Raw genomic sequence first — 235 nt, forward strand, 5'->3', positions numbered from 1 at the left:
GAATGCAGGTTTAAGGCACTTCAGCAGTGGCTTCGCTTTTCTGACCCAGAAGCTTTGTTCACTATTTATTATACATAGTTTATGTTGCTCTGTGTACAGCAGAAAAGTGCAGTGCAGACCAATAATCAGAATATGTAAGTTCCACTGAGAGTATACTACTCTGTCTGTAGCTGTTAGCTTAAGTAGCTAGCTAGCCAGGAAGTTGAGCATGCTTATTTTCTTTGCCTTAAATTAA

At 39.1% G+C, this 235-nt stretch overlaps 1 protein-coding gene across 2 annotated transcripts in view; it reads right to left on the reverse strand.

Annotated features, from left to right (window-relative positions):
* Positions 1-235, reverse strand: part of LOC118343620 (AP-2 complex subunit alpha-2) — a gene marked incomplete in the record, with an annotated part of 14,907 nt that overhangs the window by 12,985 nt on the left and 1,687 nt on the right.

Source organism: Morone saxatilis, unplaced genomic scaffold (genome assembly GCF_004916995.1).
Source record: "Morone saxatilis isolate NCDOM2014 unplaced genomic scaffold, NCSU_SB_2.0 Contig11, whole genome shotgun sequence".
In the NCBI taxonomy this organism is placed as follows: domain Eukaryota; kingdom Metazoa; phylum Chordata; class Actinopteri; family Moronidae; genus Morone; species Morone saxatilis.